Below are 23303 nucleotides of genomic sequence, written 5' to 3'. Positions count from 1 at the left end.
TTTTTTTCTTTCTTTCTTCAAAATGATGGGCAAACAAGGGTTTTGCTGAGTCATTTGGGGAACAAAATGGTAACTCCATGCATAGGTACATATATTCAGACATCACATAATGTGTAACACAGTATAACAATGAGTTGTTACCACAATTTCATATGCCATGGCATTACTGGTCCATACAGGAAATATGCATGAGTATAGGAGTCACATGCTTCCCTAGAGCTGACTGAGCATGGCTAGTTCCAGCTTGGCTGGGTAGCCCATTATATTCTGGATTCATTCCAAAGACAGTGACACTAAACTGCTCATTAGCATGACTATCATGGTACAAGACCATTAATAGTGCAGTATAAAGTGTGGCTACCATTTTGGGTATGATCATTTACAAACAATAATCTAAAAAAATGCACATATGTTGGTAATATTTCTCTAGAAGTAGATATACAAATACTGAAGACAGAAGCCTGGTAATGTACCCCTACAGTGCTCTCAACACCAGTGATAAGTGTGAGTGGGAACACAGCACAATGGCATTGCACTGTCATGTGCAGCTGTGTGCATTTTGCGTGAGAGAGTGTGTGTGTGTGTGTGTGTGTGTGTGTGTGTGTGTGTGTGTGTGTGTGTGTGTGTGTGTGTGTGTGGGAGTGGCACAGACCATAGTCATCAGGCAACTAGGGAGGGACAGGATGCAAGGGGACATGATCTCTGTATGTAGGGGTAGTCAAAGCAAAGCATTATAAAGTGGAGGGGATAATAGGATGTGCATTTCACAGTACTGAGTCAAGAAACAGATGCATTAAGGGGTCCGCATCCTGGACAAAAAGTGCTGTGGGCAAAATGTATCAGGAAGAGGCATGGCAGGGAGTGGTGTAGGATGTGAATGTTGTGGTCAGCCATAATATGTCTCTGCAATAATATCAGGAAAGGGTAGCTGATATGATACTTCAAACAATGGACAAAGCCATAAGACATTTCCAAGGACATTCTACCACAGGGGATAGGACCACAATCAGGGAAACTACTTACAGAGACAGAGGAATTACTAATGTCCCTGTCTGGAGAAGAGGAACAGACCTTGATGAGGAGGTTAACAGCAACCACTCAAGTGTCAGTAGTGGGCACACTTGATCAGTGCTACCCAGTACAAGTTTATTTAGTATAATTCACTGCATTTACATTGGGACTAATTCACAAAGACCTTCTGCATATCTTTGCTTTTAGGTGATTCTGGGCTGCTGCTGCAACAACTCACATGTCACTATATGCATGTCTCCATATCCTGTTTAGATGCTGTGCTGTCAGGGGAGTAAGCATGGGTATTAGTGCTGCCAAAAGGTATTACATGTTCATGTTTTCACAGGGTCTATGGTTGGTGTGACCAACATTGCAGCACAGAACATGCCTGATGTCAGCAGGTCTCCTGTGAGTGAGGTTGTTGTTAGTGTGCCTATGCATAGTCCAGTGACACAATGGCACTGTCTGCAACACTGTCTTTGGAGGGCCTAACCAGATCAACAGCATCACAGCCCCTATGGAGGTAAAGGCTGATCCCAAATCATAATGTCAAGGTGTCCCTCCTGTAACTGTGAATCCCACCCAGGCTTACACTGTTGTCCCAGGCCAAATTGCCTCTAAACTTTTCACTGCCACTGATGTGCAAATGTAAACTATGACAGTTTCCTGATCTGAGTGCAACACTTTGCATATCAGTCACAAAGTAACTGTTGCCACCAGCATTGTAGAGATTGTGAACATGCGCCATGGCTTGCATAATGGTTATTTACAACTACACAGTAACATGGAGTATAGTGACAGGGAGCAGATGTCACTGCTCAAATTTCTGGTGGTAAATGTAGCCTCAATGGGTGCTTCTCTGAGACATGTGGCAACTGTCCCCTGATCTGCTTCTGCATGCTGAGCAGTGCATGATAGTGGAAAGTTCTAGATGGAAAGCGGCTGGGATCTTGCCATCACTATTCTAAACATATCGCTACACAATTAACACAGACTCCTGCTGCGGTAACATCACCATCCATTATAGTCATAGTGCCTGCTTTGGTCATTGATGGCCTCAGGGACATAGATAGTGAAGCTCCTTGAATTGAACATTTAGGACCCCTTGTCAGGCTGCTTGCATATGTTCCTATAGTTCTATACCTTTGTTATCATCGATGGGCACATCCAGTGCATTGTCATGATAATGAAGTTATGCAGGCTCCTGAAAAATGACATCACACCAGGGTGAACACAATTGACCTCACAGTTCTACACTTTACCTGCCAAACACCACATCAAACTCTGAGATGGCTGGCCACCACAGTGTATGTCACTAATGATCATGGCACATATGACACATAAGTATAACCCTACCACTGGTGGATGGTATTCATGACTCCCTACAGACTAGAAGCACAGTAAATGGCTAGTGCACTCATGTGTCATGACCGTACCCCATTTTCCTGTATTATTACCAGTGTCAATGTGCCCATCCCAGCTACCTATGCAATTAATGATGACAGTGCTGTGCCTGCCCCTAATCTTTGTGGGTATGGCTATGTCTGATGCACAACATGGCCAATTCATGCACTGCCTTGCATAGCCAGGTTACAATGGTCCAATGGCATACAAAAAATTAAATTAATGGGACATTGTGGAGTATGTATCCAGGAAATTAAGCTTTACATTTATAGGAGCCTAATAGAAGTCTTATCTTATAAATTGTCTTGAAGCAGGTTTCATTTCCAATGGTAGCCTATTCCAATAAGTTAGCTAATCTCTATAAAGCAGTCAGTCTTGGAGGATAAGCATTATACTTGTACATAGAATAATAATCCATTACTTTAAGTAGTGAAGCTATGAGAGGTGAAAACTAATTTGAGTTTAGCAGTGAAAACTTCTATAAGGTAGAGATTTAAAAATGTGAATGTGGTCATCCCTGCTGAAAAATAAAACACAACATTGAGATTAAAGGACTCCAAATATTTACAGTAAGACAGGTGACTCAGAGAGCAAATTTTGTTGGTGCACATACATTGAATTATTTTCAGTTTAGATATCAGTTACTAAAAATGATCAAACGATTAACCCATGTGTAATTAATGGACAAATGAAAGAAACAAAGGTGCTGTAACATCAGGCATCTTTGAATTTACACATCTTAATGTAAGACACATGATATCTACAGGTTTATTAAAATAGATTATGTGTGAAAGGTAAGTATAAAATCTTTGGATAATACAATTGCAAACTCCTTGCAATGACCTTGCATGGCTAATCATTACATGTGGCTGTTTGCACCTTTTAATTCTGTGCTGTCTTTTTATAGCCATAATTGTGGAGCAGACACCACCTGCACCTCTTCACTTGTGTTACCATGTAATACACCCACCATTTTAGCTCACGTGCCACTGCTGTCTCTTTCCCCCTGATCTCTACACCATATTCTTCTAATTATGGTCTTGCTGATGGGCCCTGCTGTTGTGGTTTCCCCAGTGCTATATTACACAGCATGGAACATGCTATAAACATTTTGCTGCAGGTGTCTGGTGCATATTGCAGCACTCCACCTAATGTCTTAAGACAGCAAAAGCACCTTTTCAGCTGTCCAAACACACATCCAGTAACATTACATATTAGCTGCAGAACATATTCGCCATTGCCTGCAATACACAATAATCACACCAATATATGTGGCCTGCTCCATGCTTGCATGGTATGTGTATGTATACTGCCTTGTGTATTCTGCCAATGTGTACACCTAACAACTAGATAACCCCTTCTCCTGCTAACACAGGAAGCATTGGTACAAATGGCTTATATGCCATATGTGTGAATCATGAGAACTGCCAGGGTGCTATACAGACACATTTTATATAATGCCCTGAACATTACAGACACCTGGCAGCTGAGTGAGTGGAAGCCTTTCGTACTTGTATATCTCAATCCCTGTGGACCAGTTGGGGCCTTGACAGCAATGTGAGTGTTTTATCTATGACTCATAGGACCTCAGGGGAATAGGCTTTGCTGTAAATGATCTACATAGTGGTTGTTCACATGCATTAATTGTATATGCAGACCAGTCCCTGTACCACCCACATGTCACTTCACTTGGGGGGCAAGAAGATATTTCCTTCTGCACTGACTGCCTACAACACAGAACTGGATGAATGCCTCTGGTTACAGTCTATTATTACCTGTATTGCAATGGCTAAAGTACAACTGGTACAGTGGCTGCTTTTTTTTCTTCCTTAAGTAGATGTTCTTCCTCTGCATTTTGCTTCAACAAAATCAAGTGTTATGCTTACAAAACTTTGACCAGGTCTGCAGAACTGTTACCACCAAAATTATATTTATGGACTCAGGCTTTAAATTATGTCTTATCTGCATCAAGGCTATGGATAAATGACACTCTGTTTGGGAAATATATAGTTATCATCAAACTCAACCTTATGTTCTCTATTATGTGACATAGACTTTGCTATATTACAAGTGTTTGGAAGAAAATATGCACTGTTATTACCAGTATTTGTGATACTGAAGACAGTAGAGTAGTAACCATTTGAATTGCTTCAGTTCTTTAATGTTTATTCAGCTTTTTAATATTTAGATGAGACCTGTTAACTGTTTTTTATATAACATTCTCTTAATTCTTTTTCTCTCACACTTTTTAGATTGAAAAGCTTCATTTTCTACATGACTTCACTGTAGGAGACACAGACCGTGGTTGACTTCACTGTAGGAGACACAGACCGTGGTTTGTGACGATGAGGTCATGGCCATCCACATATAAGTGCATCTTTCACTATGAATCCTGAATTGTAGTATGAACATCTAAAAATACTTCTTGGGCATGAATGTCAGTGTGTACTGGTAAGTTTGTAGAAATGTGTACACTGTAATTATTTAATATAGTACTCAAATTTGTGTTCATAAACTGTCAGCTGTTAAAACTGCAGAAAGATTGTAAATGCATCATTATTTTCCAACTCTGATAAATAAATGCAATTTGTGATGCATGAACAAAATATGCCATTTATCATCCTGAGAGAAAGACAAAGCCTCGAGGCCTTTCTTAAGTTCTATTTAGCAGTTGTCATGTCTGATCATGTTTTTACTCTGTAACTTGTATAATTTGGTAACTCTCAGATAGTATTCCTTATTGATGCTATGCAGCACCTCTAGCAAGGAGCTGCAGAACTAGATGAAGGATTAGCATTCCACAGGGGTGAATGTCGGAAGGGCTGATGGGGACAAACAAAGCAGCAACTGATTACCTCTTCCTGTTTTGTCGTCTTATGCCATGAGAATACTGGACTACCACTTAGTGTCCTGCTGGCTAATACTACAACTTTGAACAACGTGTATGAATCCACTGTTGACTTTAGGCCAGGATTTAAGGTCCACTGTTATAATAAGTGTAAGTTATTTTGCAAAACTGGTAGGCTACAGTTTTGCCACCTAGCTACTCTAGAAGAGGTGTGCTAAAACTCTCATCAGTAGGTGGGAATTCAGAACAGTAAACAATGAGATCCACTTTACCTCATGATGTTTTTTAGTTGTGAGCTGACTGAATCAGGATCTCTAGAAGTACACTTTTCAGAAGATTAATCCATTATTTTGTTTTCATTTTTGTTCCCTTTCCCCTTGTACCACATTAAGTTAGTGTGTGTCTGTGTATGTGTGTGTGTGTGTGTGTGTGTGTGTGTGTGTGTGTGTGTGTGTGTGTGTGTGTGTGTGTGTGTGTGTGTGTGTGCGTGTGTGTGCATGTGTGTGTGTGTGCTAGGGAGGTTGCAATAGGGAGTTAGTTTAGTGATAGGTAGTGTAAGTGCAAGAGTGTGTCTGTGTCTATGTGTGTTGTCTTTCTATGTTTTCATGAAACAAGAAACTTGATGTTACCTTAAAATGGATATTGCAGTTAATAGCAGCAGTGTAGCATTCTAGCAAGTATTATATCTGCAGACTTCTTGTCCTTGCTGTCTATAGGGAACTGAACCTCCTCCCTCCAAATTTATAAAGATTTTGCTTTGCATTTATATAACTGTCAAATAAACTTATTTCTTAGACACCCAGTTCTTTCCCATCACTGCAGCACCAATTGTTAGGTAAGAGTTAGATTTTCTAGCACCTCATTCGATAGTTATTTTTTTCTTCACATATCATTATGGGTGCAAATATTTGTGGTTATTTTCTAAACGTACATCCATTCCATAACACCTCATTAACAAACACTTATGTAGTGACCACATTTCAATAAGACACAACTCTACCTTTGTCTTCACGCATTTGGAACTTTTCATAATACTGTTTTTTCCAAGCTGTACAATATTTAAGTCTTCTCTGAAAAGAAGGAAAAAAAGAAAAAAACAAACGTAACAATGATATATTATGTCAAGGAAAACAAATAAATAGTAACTAGAGAGACATTTCTTGTGTTTAACTCTTATAACGTAAGCCCATTTTCCTCCTCCCCTCTCCCTTTTTCCCCTTCATTTTCTGAATCAGGGACTTGGTAGAATGACAAATCTTGACTTGAACCTTCATAAGCAAGCTTATCAAGATAAAGGATAGCATCCTAAGATATCTAAAGAGTAATAAAACAAAGTACTGTGATAGAGAAAAAGGAAAAAATGTAAGAGAAGGTTTGAGGTGTATCCAAGAAAGTGACTGAAAGTAACAAAGAGCAAACTAAGGATCAGATAAGCAAGATACATCATTTATGCAGGCATATCTAAAGATGCTTAAAGAAAGGGACAAAAAAAAGATCCAGGAGAATGGGAGAGAGAGAAAGAGTGGGAGAGAAAGAGACATGCAGGCAGACAGAACTGAGAGAGAGAGAGAGAGAGAGAGAGAGGAGAGAGAGATGGAAAAATACTTGGGCGTCCCCTTGCCATAAGGCCATGAAACTCAATCAGCTGCAGCTCCAAGTCTAGCTCTCTAATGTGGCTACCACCAACTCCAAGGTAGATTAGGTCCAGTGCTGGTGCTAAAGATAAGATAATTTATCTTATAAGTGGTAACTCTCGTGCCTTACATTCAGTGAAGGCCAAACAGAATGAGATTACAACACACAGTTTTCAGGGCTTCTTTTTCTCCCTGCAGAAATTCTGGATTACCTTCTTTTTTAGACAGTGCATTTCACTGTGGAGTCAGTGTAGTGATATTACTCATAAAAAAGACATTCACCTGGTATCATATTGCCTCTTTTTTGAAATGTTCTTCTAATTTTCAAAGAAAGTTAATCAGAGACCAGTCATTGATTTTGTTGGCTTTATCCTGAAAGTTCTGAACTGTATCTTTGCAGACTCTAGAATCCCATTGTATAAGAGGGATCTCAAGCATGCATGCCGTGTACCTGTACAAAAAGTCAGGAAGTGAACACATTACTGCCTCCACTTCAGGTTAGATGAAAATCCTCTGATTTATTTCCCTTTTGTTTGCCACAAATCCCAAAAGAGTTATTAAATTGCATTGCAGTCATAATATCCTTTGTCATAAGGCATATATCTTCACATTTCCATTTTCAGTTTTGCAAGTGATTCAGGGCATTGAATATTGGTAGTGAAAGCTTTCACATTTCATATGTATCAACACCTGAACAGCCTCCTTGCTCAGTATGTATTACAGGAGCTGTGGTGGTCACTTGTAAAGCTGCTGACCTCTTTCCCACCTTTAGTGGAGTGGCTGACAGTATGTAGTTCTGGAGGTGATCTCTTTACTCCTGCTTTATCTCATCAAACCTCCTAGCTACTCAACCTTGTGCCTGCATTTATTGTTCTTTTATCCAGAATCAGCATGTGTATTCTCTGCTGGTACCATTGAAAGACAGTGATTCTAACCTTTTGCTGATATCAGCAAGCTTTTATAGATCACTTAGGGTTGAGCTTATTCTATATTTTGGAAAGGTACAAACATATATTTAATGACGTCTCCTACCAGCTGTTATAAATAGATATGACCTCATATGCATCATGGCAAGGCTTTGTAGAAACAACACCAACTGGTAAATTAAAAAAAAGAGGATACTACAGGTGAACAAACCAAAAAAGCAAAAAAACAAATCTTTTTATCAGCAGCACACAGCACACATGTAAAAGACACATAAAATCGATCCAAAATATCTCATCAAGCGCTTTCTACAAGGCTGTAGAAGCCCACTTTTGATATATATGTGATATAAATGCTGCAGTGATTCAAGGATTCTTGCTTCTAATTCTGCCTTCTCTGCATAATATTACCTTTTAAATTCATTATTCTTCTCACTGTCATAAAACTGCGTAGAAGTGAAAACCTTTGTGCAAGTAAAGTACAGAGGTGTTTAAACATAGTTAGAATGCCCACTGCTGAAGTTATACTATGCAGTGTTAATGATTAACATTGGCTTACCTTTAATGTAAGTATTTAACTTGGCAATCATCCTTATCTGCAAAAGGAAAGAATATAATCACCTGCAGGAAGGTCATAGCCCCACATGTCCTGCATAAATTTATTTCTCAGCCCTCTTAAATAATATAACAATTCAGTAAATTCCACAACAAGGGGTACTTAATACCCCTATTGGGCTTATACAGAAAGTCTTATACTGAAATTTAATCCTAGCCCCACAGACTGGATTTCTTCCTTCCTTTTGTATAAACAGGGTGAAAAAGAAAAAAATAAATAAATAAATAAATATATATATATATATATATATATATATATATATATATATATATAAACAAAAATGGCCAAGGCTTTAGACATTTCCTAATAAGCAATAAAATGCAAATTATCAAATTGCCAGCAAGCAGTAGAAGTGTCATCACTATATTATCTACAATAAAAGAAGCATTACAAAAAATGAACACGGTCTGATTAAAAAATTAAAAGTAAATTGATGATAAAAGAATATACTTTAATGTTTCATTTAATTCACCCAGATATGTAAAACTAACTATAAATTTGTCTGAGAGTATAGGGTTGAGGAACAGACACAGAGCACACATCCAACAGCAATAATAAGAGGAAAGATATAATTACTTAACTCCCATTATGGTTCCACATGACAAAACACTTTATTTTGTAGTAAACTAAACAATTTAAGCACTGAGAAAAAAACTAGTTGATTCTGTGCAAAATGATGTATGTTCCCTTTCTTCAAGGTTATGTGACCTCAGATTTAGAATAATTAAAAACAAAGTATGGATGCTTAGTTACTTGGAAAAAAATACCCATCTAATTCAAGTATTAACATCAACAATAATAGAATTCAAACACATAATTTAGGTTACTGAAAGCCTTTGGATTGTAGCTTTTTAAAAAGTAAGTTATAAACTGCTGAGAGCTGCTGAGAGCTTTAAACATTTTCTGAAGGTCAACTATTGGACCCTTTATTGGGGTTTTCAGCATAAGGAATAAAAAAACAGATCTGCAGCACCACTCTGAATGAGCTTTTTTGTCTGAAGACTTCCTCAGATCTAGTGAAGATTCAGGGAATTTATAATTACTGAAATATATAAAGTGTACATTGCATTAGCAAGGTAGAACACTAATGCCATTAATATCTACCATCAAAGCAAATAAATGTCCTGCATTTTTGGGTACTGAGATATGGGGAGACTTAAGACATTAGCAAGTTCTCAAGCCAGTCTATAATATGAATAAAAAAGTGATCTGACTGCTACACTCATCTTCATAAATCCATTAGAGGAATGAGTCTGGTTTAATAAATGAGGCTGTGCTAATAAAGTGGCCAGCTTTTGTCAAGACAGATTAAAATGAATGCATCATCTGAGAGGGAAACCTGACTTGAAATTTGGGAGGAATAAGTATGCTGGGTAGAAAAAAATTGAAAACGAATAGTTTCTACCATACAGTTCAGAAGATCCTAGGTTAAATGGACTTAGATATTTGATACATATCTCAAAAGAACATCAGTATAAGTGAAAATCATATTACATGAATGAGAAAGTTGATAAAAGATATCAGGCAAAGAAAAGAAATAAAAGAAGTAAGACAAACTACATTTCCTATATGTCATGCCACTAATTTATGTCCTGCAAATAACATTTTATATCTGAGTGCTTTAACAGACAGGAATTTAAAGATCACTTAATTAAATTTTAGATTTCAAAGCAAAGTCTTTGAGATGAAAGAATAACAAAAGGGAATTTTACAAAATGTTGCCCTTGTGATCAACTTCACAAGTTGTTGATATGTCCCTTCTAAGAGAAAATTTACCAAAATGCATTGATATGATACAAAAAGTGAGAGAGCGAGAGAATAATTTAGTTAACATGTTACTGTGTAAATGGATTTTAAAAATGATATATTGTGGCATTGTGTACATAATTTTGTGAAGGTTTGATGACTATAAAAGTTGATACAATAATAAAAAAATCTGAAATCCATTCCCTTTCAAGGTGTGTACTTTTTTATCTCTCATGAGGCACTCCAAGAATATTCTTTGATCAACTGCAGTTATCCTTTAATCTAAATAACCACAAAATGGGCTTTATCACTCAAGACACTAGAGAATGCTAAATATAATCTATAAAAAGATCTGTAGATCTTTAAAAAAACAAATTTGATTTAAAAGCTCTGCCTGAGCATGGCATACAATGTTTGCATGGATCTGTGCAGGTTCCCAATGTCTTAGCTGCCCAAATATGTACCATGCCCTCATCACATGTGAAATCCATAAAACAATCTACCAGAAAACTATAAAAAGCAGAACATTAAAATGATAAGTCTATTCCTAAGATACCTGCAGAATACCATGGATCATAGCACTTTATTGCCTGTGCCTTGGTGAGATCTTCTCTTCCCCCCCTGTCTAGTCCATTGAAGTCTGTAGGTCACAGACATGAAAACATTTTTAAGGTAAAAAAAAAGTAGAAATGTATTACTTTCCACCTCCATCAACATAACAGGCACCCCTCTTGCCATTACACTAGATATGGGCAAAAACTTGCAGATCTAAAGGCCTTATTATTGATCACTGGGTATTTGCTTGATACTTAGAACATCAAACCTGGAAAATTACCAGTCGTGGACATGGAGAAGATTGAGAAGGCAATTTCTGCATTGTTCTCACTTTCTCCTTCTTCTCTATGTGAACTTGGTGCTGATATGTGTGTGTGTCTGTGTATATCTACATCTATCTGACACAAATACACACACACACACACACACACACACACACACACACACACACACACACACACACACACACACACACACACACACACACACACATTTTGGGGATGTGGGGGTCACTTGTCCCCATGTCATGGAGTGCAAGGTGAAGTTTCTTTCTGTTATGTGATCGTGGCCAGGTCACTATTTTGTCTAGCAACCTCCCAACATTTTAAATGTTTTGGATTTGAATAATTACATTGCAGTTTAAATATGTGATTATTCATGGTGGAATGGATCCTACAAGCATTACATCTAACAAACATGATATTGCCTACCACAGGAATGTCTTCTGGTGTTGCCAGTCCTTTACCTAGTAGTTGTTGCCATGGACCAGTGCTGGTAGTCTAAAGCACAGGGACTACTTGTAACATTAAAAAAGAGGCTATGGATCCTCCTCAGTCTGAGGGTTTGTTAAAAGAAGAACAAATAGAAAACTCACCACAGGCACTCAGAAGTTGCCTTGCTGTGTTTTGAATTATTCTGATTAGTTTTAGAAAGTCTAGGGTTACAACATAATGATTTCCAGAGGAAGGAAGAAGCAATATTGTATAGCTGGATAGTAGTACTTGACACTTCACCTTTTGCATCTACAAGACCTTCAAAATGTTTTCATGAGTTTGTTCACTAAACCCTTGATTGTGTTGGCAACTGGTTAGACTAATAGGAGCTAACAAGTACTGAAGTAAGGATTAGACTCTCCCTTCTTTAAGTTTATTTCTCCTTTACCCTAGATGATTGTGTAACCACTTTCAGTTGTGAGCCAGCATTTTTACAAGCTACAGTCCTGCATTTTGGCTTGCTTTCTCTCATTGTTTTGCTGATCTGGGGGGTGGGGGTGGTGGTAGCCTTGGGATTTTACAATTCAAAGTCCATAGAGATCTCCTTACTATTACACATTTAGTCAAACAGTCAAGTGCATTTTTTACTGTTATATATCACCATTAGTCAGGTTAAGCTGTTATTGGATTAACTTTTCTACTAAAACTGTATCCTAGAGCAACAAAATCAAGAGTTTTATCTGCTGACACAGAGACCATTTGAACTGCATTGTTCCTTTTGCATATCTCTCTCAGCAAATCTGTGGCCATTTAAGTTCAGTCATTGATTGGTTTTCTTTGTCTCTGCCAAGTTTTCAACCCACCCCGTTCGATCTTGCTGATGCTCAGGCTCACTCGATTCCCCTACTCTATCCCCAATTCCCACACATCCCTTCTTTATCTACATTTATACTTTCATAGCATTACTCACATATCACATAAACTAATACCATTGATTCCCTCCAAAAAAAAAAAAAACAAAAAAAAAACAATTCATAGAATTACTCCCAGTAGTAACACCCACTCTAGTTTACCACCCAAGACTCTCTCTAAATCCTAATTTACAGCAAAGATAAAACCCAAGTTAAATAGGATGCCTCTAACTCAGATTATTCTACTATTCCTCCTAACTATACTAACCTTCATCACCAATTATCAAGTCCACCTCCTTCAAATACATAGCACTTTAACCAGGCCTCACAAATAATATCAACATCTACCCAGCATGTCTTTCTCCATAGCACCCTGTTTCTACAAACAAACCACATTTGGTTTATTTATCTGTAAATATCTTATTAAGTCTCCAACTTTATGATCAGACACCAAACCTATACCAAAATATAACTGGCCTCACTCTTCCCTCTCTAAAATATCTATTCAAAAAATTAGTGGAGATATCCAACCCAGCCCATTTCCCACTGTTCATAAAAACATCACTTCCAGCCCTGAAATAAACCAGTTACCAAATACATCTCAACAAAAAAACAGAACCTAAAATTCACCTTACTAAATATAAACCTAAGAAGTATCTGTAATAAAATCCATGACGTACATGCCTACCCTGCCGCATACACTCCTGATATAGTCATAGCTCTCAAAACCTGTTTAAAAAAGAAATAAAGGATAATGATATCACCCCCCCCCCCAGGATACAATATCCTCAGGCATGACCGACAAAACAAACATGCAGGTGGTGTAGTACCTTAGTCTGACAGGAAATACCCACATTTAGCAATACTGAACTTAATAACACTCCTAAAAATGAATAATATCGAAACTATGCATTTAACAGCAATGTATATACCACAAGGGAATTTTATTGATACTGCTGAAAATATATTGTATTGGATATCCCAGCAAATTAACTAATGAAATTATCATACTTGGAGACTTAAATATAGACTGGCACCTCATAAATTACACTACTCCCACTGAAACCATAAACTTGTACAACTTCAAACAATTAATAACCACACAAACTAGAATCAATAAAACTTCAGGGAGGCACTCAACATTAGACTGTATCCTTACAAACAAACTGGAAAATTTAACAAAAGTAGGCTGCCCGTCAGATAGCATAAGTGACCATATGCCAACCTATGCCATTAGAACTCACCATAACCTAGATAAACATATTATCTATAACCAAGTGCAAAATACGACCAATTTCAGCAAAGATATTTTCAATGAACCACTAAAACTATATAACTGCAGTGTCCTTACAACAATGCCACTAGATACTGCTGTAGAACACTTTAATAACATATTTTTGAAGTCCTTAAATAATCTAGCATAGTATGTAATAAAAGAGTAAAGTCCAGCCCACACCATAGTTAACAAAAGAAACAAAAAAATATGATTAAAAGGGATAAAGCTTGAACAAATTGGTATAAAATAGAGCTCAAAATGCCCTCCAACAATTTAGACATCTTAGAAACCTTGCAAAACTCTATGTCAAACAGGACAAGCAAACTTACTATACCACCCTACAAGGCAAACATCAAAACAACCCAAAACATTTTTGGTCATCACTAAATAAACTACTCTACCCTGACAAGGTAACCATGCTTTCTGCAAAAACAAACAATATGATGGACTCTATCCCACACAGTTTAATTCCTACATTATACAATCAATATTATCTCTCTTAGGCACTAATACAGCTGTCCCCCTCTTTCCACCCCCATTCAAACAAAACCACCCAGACCTCTTCAGTTTTAGTCCAGTACCCACCTCATTAATAATGAAGTTGCTTCTTAAACTAAAAACTACCTCTGTAGCTGTAGACCGACTACCATCAGAGTACCTAAAAATGGTCACAGAACTCATAGTCTTTCCTGCGCCAATACAAATTAATAGATCCATAACAGAAAGATACATTTCATCACTGTGAAAAAAATTCTGCATCATACCAGTCCACAACGATGGCACATCTACAGCGTTTAATAACTACAGGCCAATAGCGATTCTCTGCCCCCTCTCCAAAATATTAGAGAAATGCAACCATATACAGTTGATGCAATACCTAACCTCAAATAACTTGCTCTCAGAAACACAAAAAGGCTTTAGGCCCCAGTACAGCACCACTACAACTGTATTACATTCTACCAATATTATAAACCAACACAGAAACAATGGTCTGCTTGTGTCCACCATGTTCTTAGACTTGTCAAAGGCATTTGATACTGTGTCACACCAGCAACTGCTCATTCAACTCTCCTCAATAGGACTTTCACAGAACTCCTTGTTGTGGTTCCTTAGTTACCTATCTGGAAGGCAACAAGACACTAAATGGCAACAAACCTACTCCCTTTCAACCAGTTACTATAGGCATCCCTCGGGGTACTATTATGAGTCTCTCCTATTTCTTATATTTATTAATAAGCTCCACACCTCCACTCACCATGTTACTTTAATTCAGTATGCATATGTCTCAACATTAATATATGCAGCCTTAATAATAAACAATAAATAAGCTCCAAGACATTACCCAAAAGTCTTTTTCCTCTGTAGAAATGTGTCTCAAAGAATCAAACCTCCTACTCAACTTGAAGAAAAGTAAGCTAATAATTTTACCTCAAAAAGTTGCCAAAATTAAAAGTAATCTTTTACCATAGTCAGTAAATAATACTGTCATTGAAACTATAACTCATGGTAAAGTTCTAGGCATTATAATAGATGACAATCTCAAATATGATCAGCATATACTGCACACTATTAAATGTACACACCGGAGACTAGGTTCCCATTATAAGATCAATGGATTCCTTACAGATACTGCAAGAAAAACTCTAGCTACCACCTTCTTACTGCCAACTCTGTTATATGCAGCTCTTATTATAACAAACGTAAACAATACTTCATGAAAGAAACTCTCCTCTTGCTGTAATAAGATTGATAAATTTGCCACCAATCTTCCTCATAGGACCTACCATTGTCGTAGTTTAAAGCAGTTAAAGTAGTTTGAACTGCATAACTGTCTAACATATTCAAATTAACTACAGCAAACAAACTCATTTTCTTCCAATAAAATGCTCTGCACTAAAAAATTATTACTGCCCTACTGTCCAGCAAGGGATCTCTTTTCTAGTAACAAATTCTTACTACTCATGAATTAGTCAAATCATTTTGCAGATGACTTGCTCTACTCCCAGTATGTTGCTAAATTCTGAATAGTATCCCCACACAAATAAAACTTAAAGGTCTTCTGTCACACTATCCATCCATCTCTTTGCTGGATGCCCTCATTTCCTCTTGCCATCTTCTTGCCTGCCCTTTTGTGACCATTTTATCTGCTGTTAAATGTGTAACTGACTTTAATAAGAAAAGAGACTTGACACCTTAGAGCACTTTTTGGTGCAAAATTTTGTAACTGCTCAGATGAAAAGAATTTGTTTGCCATTTTGAAAATATTAATAAACATTGAGGGGAATTCAATAAAGCCTAAATGGAGTGATTTTCCATGTCGGCATAGTGACACAGAGCTTACATGGAAGTAAGCAGCTGTGTGATCCAGTAAACAGAGCTGAGGGGCGTGTATGAGCATGCGAACATGAAATTGTCCTTGGCATGCATATCACCTCATAAGCAGGTGAATTCCATGCAAGTGAGGGTGCTGAAGTGATCCAAAAAAACGACAGGCACTCCTGCAGACCCCGTGTTGGTGTCTGAAAATTCCGTGTACATGAAAATAAAAATTGAACATGGGCTGTAAAACTCCATTTAGAAGGTCAGAAATAGCATAGTAGGCACAGATATGTGCAAAACTATGCCCTGTGTGTCCAAAAAGTAATGCAAAATAATTTGTTTTTTTAATACCCATATTATGTTTGCACAGAGTGCAGCAGTGCACAAACATGCCATTATGCAAAAAAAAAATAACTGGAAAGTGTAAAAACAGAAAATAATAAATATATGAGAATAATTCATTATAGGGCCTTGCATGGAGTAAGTACAGTGGTAGATTTCTGTGGTTGCTAAGGAGGCAGGCCCTGAAATAGTGTAGTATCTAGGCTGTGTGCACTGATCTGTATGCAAATGAGCTGGGGTTACTGAATAGCAAAATGGGTTACCGTGTCTGCAGATAAAATCTGTGTAGCCCCAGAACCATCTTGGTGCCACAGGAAAGCTAGCTGATATCAAAAGAGGGTGTGTCACTATCTGTTTCGGTGCCAGTTTGAGTGGCACACCACTCAGCTAAGCAGAGGGGCTCAGCTAAGCAGAGGGGTGTGTCCAGTATTGCTAAGTTTTGTTTAGCATTGGGGCGCTCGTATTTGCTGGTTTGAACATGATTGCATGTTGTGCCACTGTACTTAGCAGGGAAGGCAGTTAAAATAAAAAAGGAAATAGCCTGTGATAGCAAATCATGTATAAATTACTGATAAACCCTGTTCCATTTACACTGGGCCATTCAAAACCCAGGTGGAATGCATCATAGTTAGCCGATCACACAGGTTGCATCTGCAGCAGACCACTATAAATTATGCATACACCCTACAATCAGATTTTTCCCCCATACTCTGCACCATTGGAGTACAGACTTGGGAATTTTAACTGACAGAATGCTAGGGACAGCAGCTGCTCTGCTACATCTGTATGTGCTTGCTTCTGAGGTCAGTGTGGATGCTGCTGCTAACAATAAGCCTATACTGAGAAAGAGAAGAGTGTACAGGCCCAGGATAACTTTCCAGGAGCTACATGAACTAGAGACTGTAGAGGACTACAGGGTGGACAGGAACATACTTCAAGAACTCACCGAGCTCTGCCGCCCTCAACTCAGACCCAGAGCCAACGGGGGAACCCATCCCAGTGGAAACAAAGTTATGTGTAGCCCTTAGAATACTAGCTACAGGTACTTTTCAAAGACCAACTGGGGAAATGATGGAGGTCTCACAGGCATCAGCATCCAGGGTACTCCACCAGTTCCTGGCTGCCATGCAAACACATGCCAGTGAGCACATTTATTTACCCCACACCCCTGAGGAGAGCACCGGCAGTATGCATCTCTTCTACTTTGTAGCACACTATCATGAGGTACTGGGTGCCATAGACTGCACTCATGTGCACATCAAAGCACTGCCCAATGAGGAGGATAGAGTCTGTGTCAAATGCAAGGGGTATCACTCCATCAACTGCCAGGTTGTGTGCAATCCCCAGGGTATTATCATGAATGTGTATGTTGGCAGCCCTGGCAGTTATCATGACTCCCATATCTGGCACCCATCACAGGTGTATCAGATGTTTGCCAAGGGGGACATCCCGTATGGCCATCTACTGGGGAATGCTGGCTATGCACTGGAACCCTGGATGATGACACCCATCAGAAATGCACACACACCTAATGAAGAACAGCATAATGAGGCACATGCACAAACTAGGAATATCATAGACCCTGTGTTTGTGCTGCTAAAGTCATGGTTCCGGTGCCTCGGTATATCAGGTGGAGCCATGCAGTACTCTCTAGCCACATGTGCACAGATGTTCATAGTGTATGCCATGCTACACAATATAAGTCTGCAGAAACAGCTGTGGCAGGATCATCACATGGAAGGGACACACAGCCACCCACCAGTGCCAAGGTCTCCACAACCACACCTACAGGGAGGCTTGGAGGATTAACCCCCTGAGGCTGTCCCTGTAGGCAGATATAGGCATGGCCAATATGCCCTGGCCTTGGAAAGAGGCAATGCATAGCACATGCACTGACAACCTATGGTCCTAGGAACTGACACCTTACTCTGACTCATAGTAAAAAGGATGCTAGCCACACCAAACAACCTGTACCTTACCATTTATTAGCTGTGTACTGCATGCATTAGACAGAGGCAGCCCTGCAACACAGGCATCTCACCTGTTGCATTCTCAAGGTAAGTCACTCTCCATTACAACAAATGTAAGGTGTACTAGACTATGGTAGCATATGTATGGATGTGCTGCATGTATGCAAGAGAATAGAGTGGGCTACTTGCAGAGAACTAAGAGCTATGTGGGAAAACAGGTACTCTGTCCAATACTGACTGCCCCATAAGAGCTATGTGGGGAAACATGTACTCTGTCCAATACTGACTGCCCCATAATATGCCTTAGGCCACGAGGCAGCAAAACCCACCGCAGTCTGCAAGGGAAATGCCAAACAGCTGGGTCATAGGACAGATGCATTACTGTCAGTGCTTGAGTCCCCTACCCCAAACACATTAGCTTTCCCATACAACTGCAGTAACAGTATGTTTGCATGGATATATCAGCAGACCACACAATCCCAGAGCTATCCCAAACAACCTGGCTACATGTTCTATTTTCCACAATATGCAGGGATCAAAGTGTATATCTGTCTGCTGTTGATAGTATGAGGAATTAAACCTCACTTTTGGTGGCTGGTGTGGCTCAGTGGGCTAAGGATATTAGCATGGTTGATGGTGTTCATGGTTCAAAGGTGGTTGCACCTATAACTCTTGCATGAGGTACTCATATGGTAGGAGTCCCACAGACTGTCAATATGCCCCAATCTGTGACTGCAGGAAAGCTGGACAAAGCCAGACACAATGGAGGGACAGAGGGCCAAACCTACAGACATTATACATGCTCTGAGTAAGCTAGAAGGTGGCTAGTATAACTGCAGGTTGCAACAGGTCAGAGTAGAAGCAGGATGTAAAGGCCATCACTTAAATGTGTCAGTACTTACAACAATTCAGTGGGGTCCATTTAGTAGTATAGTACCGGAAAACACAATAGTATGTGGAACAGAGCAGATATATGGGGTGAAATGCTGGCCATCCTGCTACAACATGTACAGTGAGAAGTGTGAAGAATGTCACCCTGTGTGTGGTGTTACATCATGTACCCCAGTGACATCATACTTACAACCATTTAGAGGAGGAAGTCTGGACAAAGCCATGAACAGTAGTGGGACAAAAGCCCAAATAAAAGGAGAAGGATTAACTACTGACCACAGAAATGTAGAAAGTTCAGAGAATAACAGGTCATGTAGCAGCATGGGTTTCCTGGTGTGTATGGAGTCAGTAACTCAAATGTCTGTCATCATTTCCTAACATCAATCTAGAATGATTTGCCACTGTAAGTAATGTCTTTCGGCTTTTCCCGGTTAGGGGTCGCCACAGCGGAACTTCGGTCCACTCATGATTGGCAGTGGATTTTTACAGTGCCGAGTTGTCAGCTCGATGCCCAGCCTTCAAGGAAGGCACACCGATTCAGGCACTCACCTACCTGCACATCTTTTGCATCACTCAACTGCAGGGAGGACATGCAGGCTACACACAGAAGGCGCTCCAGCTTAGAATCGAACGGGAGAACCTCTTGCTGTGAAGCAACAACATTAACCGCTGCACCGCTACGGCCCTAAATGATTTCACAATGCTATGTAAAACATACCATACATATGATGCAAAGCTCTGTACAGTCTACTGCAGTCTGTACATTCGATAGGTATGAGTCATACATTACATTCAGCACACAGCTGGGGAATCCCTTGGACAAAATATCAGAGAGATGTTGGACTGTTGAATCAGGTGCAGTAGCCAATTGGCTGCAGCACACAAAATCCCGAGTGGGAGGACAGGTAGGTCTGGCCAAAGGACACCTTGTAGGTACTGACAGTCACACTATGCATGCTCCTACAACTTAGGTAACACAAGCCCATGTCTGATGCCTCATTTGCCTATAGAACTGATATGTGAGAATATGTCTGTGCATACAGACAGCTATGTATACGTATCTGTGTCTCCCATATCCCCCTCACTCATGATTACCCTATGTACCAGTATGTGGCACAGAGAGAGAGAGAGAGAGAGAGAGAGAGAGAGAGAGAAATGTGTAGAATGATGTACACCCTCCAGATATATGTATTTAACACAGTTGCGTAATGCACACACACACAGCTACACCTAAGTTGACATCCCTGTTATAGATGTGTATATATATATATATATATATATATATATATATATATATATATATATATATATATATATATATATATATATATATATATATATATATATATATATATATATATATATACATGTGTATATGTGTGTGGGGGTGTACGAATGTGCACAACTACACGCAGTATGCTGCGGTTATTTGCACCTACATATACCACAGTTGTCTGATGGCAACAGACCAAGGCCGCATAATGACATAATCCACTCAACCACAGAACTCTGTGTCTGTGGAATGTCACCCTGTAGACAGACAATGGTGAACAGGTGGTGTAATGTGCAATGGCTTCAACACAGGACTTGGACAGGCCATATTGTCACTGGCCAATTGCCCACCTAGCAAACTGCAACCATCCAGAAATGGCGATACTGGTAACTGTACACACATAGCAAGGGTATTAACATGCACCCCACTGCTAGGACAGTAGATACAATAAAAGCATGAAGCAGATTCACTGTCCAGGCTGCACATGCTGTGTAATACAAGGCCACTTTGCATAGCCCACAAATACTGTGGATGTAGCCACATGTACATCAGATGTAACCGGTGGCATGTGCAATACGTATTATGAGCTGTAGTGTGTAATAGTAAGTAGGTAGGGGTTCTGATCTCACATCAGCCGTGTTGTGTGTGTGTGTGTGTGTGTGTGTGTGTGTGTGTGTGTGTGTGTGTGTGTGTGTGTGTGTGTGTGTGTGTGTGCAGATATTTCCCTTACAGCAGTGCAGACATGCGCATTTGGCCTACATCTGTGCAATGGCCAATCACTTCAATCACTTTATGGCCCTGTGACTATCATCCTCCTCAACATTGGCCTCTCTGCCAACACCTGCTGATGTCATCCACCTTAACAGCACTGGCTGACAATCTCAAAACAGATAAGCTCCATGGCACATGCAATACGCAGTTAGTGCTATAGTATATATATATATATATATTTATTTATTTATTTATTTATTTATCATTTGTTGACCAGCCTGTTTTCAGCGGAGGCCTGGGGAGAAATGCTCCAGATGCATGTCTTTTAGATAGGTAGGAGTTCTAATTTTGCAACAGGTGACTGTGCATGTGTAAGTATATTCCATTGCAGCAGTGAACACGTACTTATCTCTGTGCAACGATTATACATTTTAAGGCCCTGTGACTACCTGCCAGCCTCCCCACTGGGCTCCTTTACAAGTTCTGCTGATGTTATCCACCTTAACAGCACTGGCTGACAATCTCTAAACAGGTAAGCTCTGTGACGCATGCAATAAGTACTTAGTGCTATAGTGTACACTAATAGATAGGTAGGGGTTCTAATCTCAGTAAGGGCAACTCTGTGTATATGAGTATACAAATATATTCCCATGCAGCAGTACAAATGTGGCCATATGAGTGTGCAGTTGTCATGCATTTTACTGCCCTGTCAGTAGCTGCAGGCCCTACATAGCTCACATCTACCCAGGCATAAATGCTATCCACCACCATCTACATTTGTATGTACAGAACACGCAGGTGACCTGTATCAAGGGTACCAGGCCTTGTCACAGGGTATGCATGCATGAGCACACTGACTGCCCCCATTGTCCCTGATACACTGTTCTGCAGATATGCACCTAGGTAGCTATACTTGTATACAGCCTTACCTTGCTGATGTCATATGTCTGTTGTGCTGTCATGCCATCCTGTGCTGCTGTATTGCCACCAAATCTCCATAGTTTAGCCACTTAGACCCCTGGAACAGAAACATACATAGGTTTATGAGTCACCTGTCATTCTGCAACTCTGCTGCCAATCTAACATCATGCAACAAAAGTACATAAAGTTTGATGTGTACTCTTGACACATGCCAGCATACTGCACCTGTCATGCATAACACTACCTCACTACAAAACTACATGTAATGTAATGTAATATAGTCACCCTGTGCATCAGACACATATTTGCATGTCCCTGCATTGATGGTATGGATGGCAAGGATGTGGCATAGGTATCATCACATGCACAGGATGTGGTGTGGGGGTGCCAAAGTCCTAGGCTGTGCCAAACAGTTGACAGCATGTGTGTGAGTCAGAAAGGGGTGCTGGCTAGCTGGGACATGGATAGGAGCCATGTGTGTCTGTTGGTGATCTGCATGTGACCATGATGTATGAGTGTGTGTGTGTGTGTGTGTGTGTGTGTGTGTGTGTGTGTGTGTGTGTGTGTGTGTGTGTGTGTGTGTGTACATAGTCAAGCCCAGTGCTAGCCCTACACATGTGTATTTTGGACAGCTGTGGACCGTACATGGCAGAGTGGACAGTTCACTGTCTCTGGCCATGAACATGTGAACTGGCTCTGCCAGGAGTGGCACTGGCACCACCATGACCAGGGTCAGATGCAGTGCTAGTAGCTGATGGTGACTGGTGTCTGCTGGGTCGCTGTCCCACAAAGGACCTCCCAGGACAATGTGCTCATGGCCTGCCATGTTGTGGTGTAGACGGCACACTCCTTTCTGTAGAGCTGGAGGTACTGCCACTATGGGAGCATGAGTGTGCATGGCCATATGGACTCTCAGCAGATAGTGTTGCTGACCTATGGCCACGTTTCCAGTGCCCGACTCCAACCAGATTTTACAGCACAGACAATGTGCGGTGAAGGACTGACAATGTCTCACTCCACCATCTGTCCACTACATCAGTGAAACGATCTATGGCATCACCAATATGGTGGAGGGAGTCATTTATGTCGGACTGTGCTGCATCCATAAGCTTGAGCATCCATATAGTGTTGCATTCAGAACATGCCTGTGCCTCCATGATGTACAGAAACATGTGTCAATCGTCCCATGAAGCGACACCTGTGACAGGTGGTGAATGGGCAACAGTCCTCTTTTGAGCA

The 23303-nt window shown here is 39.9% G+C and overlaps 1 protein-coding gene across 1 annotated transcript in view; it reads left to right on the top strand.

Annotated features, from left to right (window-relative positions):
* Window positions 1–4666: 4666 nt before the first annotated feature.
* The window catches only part of SSTR2 (somatostatin receptor 2), a 103259-nt gene continuing 84622 nt past the window's right edge, over window positions 4667–23303 (top strand). The window contains exon 1 of the mRNA XM_044085144.1: window positions 4667–4866. The gene's annotated coding sequence lies outside the window, so the exon portion shown is untranslated. The remainder of the gene's footprint in view (window positions 4867–23303) is intronic.

This window comes from Protopterus annectens, chromosome 10.part0 (assembly GCF_019279795.1).
Source record: "Protopterus annectens isolate FY-2018-M chromosome 10.part0, PAN1.0, whole genome shotgun sequence".
NCBI lineage: Eukaryota > Metazoa > Chordata > Ceratodontiformes > Protopteridae > Protopterus > Protopterus annectens.
The sequence above is the reverse complement of the archived record's forward strand: the minus strand, read 5'-3'. Positions and strand labels throughout refer to the sequence as shown.